This window comes from Arachis ipaensis, chromosome B03, assembly GCF_000816755.2.
Source record: "Arachis ipaensis cultivar K30076 chromosome B03, Araip1.1, whole genome shotgun sequence".
Classification (NCBI taxonomy): domain Eukaryota; kingdom Viridiplantae; phylum Streptophyta; class Magnoliopsida; order Fabales; family Fabaceae; genus Arachis; species Arachis ipaensis.
This window is the reverse complement of record NC_029787.2, coordinates 15,701,759-15,705,110: the sequence shown is the minus strand read 5'-3', so window position 1 is coordinate 15,705,110 and position 3,352 is coordinate 15,701,759.

The following is a 3,352-nucleotide window of genomic DNA, read 5'->3' as shown; positions in this document are numbered from 1 at the left end:
TAATTCAAATTTCTTGGACAAAGATGAGCAAGAATGAAAATTTGGACATCCATTCCTAATGAAACTGAGTACCATTTGTGAGTCAGACTCCACTATGACATGGTAAATTTCATTAATAATAGCAATTTGGAGATCCTTAATAATCACTCAAAGTTTTGCATGCATAATAGAGCAATTCTCAAGGTTACTAGAAAAACTTTTAATAAATCTCCCCAAGTGATCTCTGAAAGTACCCCTGCTCGCCGTATTACTATTATGTGTGAAGAAGAATCCGTCGACATTTAGCTTGATAAGATGTTTTTGAGGTGGAACCCAATGAATAAGTTGATCCATGGCATCATTTGGTTTCTTAAGGCTAATCGTACTTCCTAGAACATGAAGGACTTTCTTTATCCTAGTTTGGATGGAAGCACAAGCAGTATTTGGAGGAGTGACTTTAGCTTCAAAAATCAATTGATTTCTAAGGTACCAAATGGTCGAGACATCTACACCAAATAAAATAGGTCACTGATCCTTTCTATTGATGTTGAACCCAATACAATTCCTTGTATCTGAGTTGAAGAAATTTCTCATGTAGGCTCAAGGAACAAGGAAACTCCAAATAAACTTTGCATAGAGACAATCTCTCAAGACGTGCAAAGTGGTTTCTTCCCTTCCAACACATCTTGGACAATTTGCAATATTTATCATGTGTCTCCTTTTCCATGTCGAGTTGGTAAGAATGGCTTCATTAATTATAAGCCATAAGAGGTATCAAATTCTTTCAGGACCTCTCCATTTCCATATCTATCTAAAAATATACTCAGAAGGGGTTGGATTATCCTCTAGCGAGTGGTATGCAGTTTTTATGCTGAAGGTTCCATCAGGGGTAAGTGCCCATGCCACTTGGTCATCTTCTTTCCATGGAGATGGAGGCGCCATGGCTATAATTCTATCCACAATGTTGTTCAACAGCCACTCTTTAAGTTTGGTTTCATCCCAATCTCCTAAAATACAGAGAAAATCATTTAGAGATATATTATTATTCAAATATTGATTTACCTGCAAGGCATATTGATAAAGCCTTCTAATATTTGAAATTCATTGATGTTTCCAAAAATTTATGCGAGAGTCATTGCCAATACGTCAAATAGTATTCTTTTGTACATTCTTTCAAGAAGAACAAACTCCTTTCCACAAATTTGAGTCATTCTTCCTTGTCTTGAGATTGGGGAGCATGTCACTTCCACATTGTACTTTGATTTCAAGACTCTTGACCATACGCAATCTTTCTTTTCTACCAATCTCCAACCAATTTTTATCATGAAGGCATGATTTAAATTCTTGGAATGACGAATTTCTAAGCCTTCCACATTCTTGAATTTTGTTATATTTCTCCAGCCAAGAAAATGGGTCCTTTTAGATTGTTAAGTGTCACCGCACAATAATTTTCTACAATTTAGATCAATCATATTACAAGTAGAAGTAGGAAGTAATGTAGTTTACATAGTATAACTAGAAAGAGTAATAATGATAGATCTACCAAGGTAGCTCGTCCTGCAAGAGAAAGATAAGCTGCTTTCCAATTGTTTAGTTTAGATTTCAATCTATTCATAATCCATTGTAGGTATATTCCGTGACTCCAAAATGAAGTAGAGGAATACCCAAATACTTCCCAAGATCATTTGTTTTAGTAAACTGAAATGCCTTACTGATCTCCTCCCAAATGTTATGACCCACATTTTTAGAAAAAAAATTTGAGTCCTATCATTGCTAACTTTTTCACCTAAACTGTTACAAAAAGTTTCAAGAACCTTTTTAATAATTTTAGCTTGTTCTATGTTTGCTTCCGCAAAAAGGATAAGGTCATCAACAAAGCAGAGATGTGATAATCCGGGCCTATCCTGATTTAGTTTCATCGGTTTTCAATACTTCAAATCCACCGCCACACCAAGCTGAGATAAACGCTCTATGCAAAGAACAAAAATGTATGAAGAGAGAGAGTCTTCTTGCCGAATTCCTTTGGATGGATTGAATTCATCAAGGAATTCCCCATTCCATAAAACCCTCATTCTAGCACTAAAAATACAAGTACAGACCAGATCAATAAAGTTGGTGGCTAGCCCAATGTCCTGCATCGTATCCTTAACAAAACTCTATTTTAATCTGTCATAAGCTTTTTTTAAGGTCGATCTTGATCGCCATCCATCCCGTCATGCCATTCTTCTTTCTTATAGTATGAATCATCTCTTGAGTAATAATAATATTATCCTAGCTATGTCTATGCGGCACAAAATTGCATTGATTTGACTTGATTAGCTTTTCCATCACACTTCTTAACCTTCTAACAAGAACTTTAATAACAACTTTATAAGAGACATTACAAAAGCTGATTGGTCGCATTTGCTTCAAATTTGTAACAGACTCCACCTTCAGCATAAGAATAATTAAGGTCTCATTTATGTTTCTTAGTTCTTGAGAATTATGAAAAATATTTTTCACCAAATAACATAAATCAGCACCAACAATATTCCATTTTATTTTGATAGAAAAAGTGTCTTATTACTATATGTTCTTGTGGCGACATAATTCTTATTTATTTTATTTGAGATGAGAATTATAAAAAATAGTACTATTTATACAGGATTGAATCATAAATTATCACTTTAGTTAATAATTCAATGTTTATTTTGTAAGATTCAAATTCTAAAGTGGTCCTTAAAATTATTACATGCACTAGAATAATTCTCGAGATCTCAATTTCAGTACTTACGTTTTTTAGATTGGCAAAAATACACTAAGTTAGTCTCTCACTAGTTTTTTATTAAAGACATATTGATGTGGCTTGATAACATGGACTCATAGTAATACGTGTTACATCATAGTTTAACTTCGTGTAATGATATAATGATGAATCAACTAATGACACGTAACATACTGGCATGGATGATACTGTCACATCTCACAATACTATTTGTCCACATGTCAGTTTGGTATTGCATGCTACAACATAATTTGTCATTCGATGTTTTATTGTTGTAGATACACCAAATTAGTCATTGACTCTACACTATTTTAGGTTTTGAAATTAAATATAATAAACTAAATTAGTCTTTGCACCAATTTTTTTCATTTTATTGTAAAATTTATGGACGTAATTAATACAATTAAAATCTTAAAAATTATTTTAACAAACGCAACCAATTTCAAAAAAAAACTTTGGAGTTTAATTCTATTATGCCATAATATTGTAAGAATTTTCACCTAAAACTACTACTCTACTAGCATTTATCCCAAATCAAATAATTTAAGTGCTAGTTTATATTGGTTTCTTAATGTTAAAAAAATATTTTTAAAATATTTTTTAATTTTA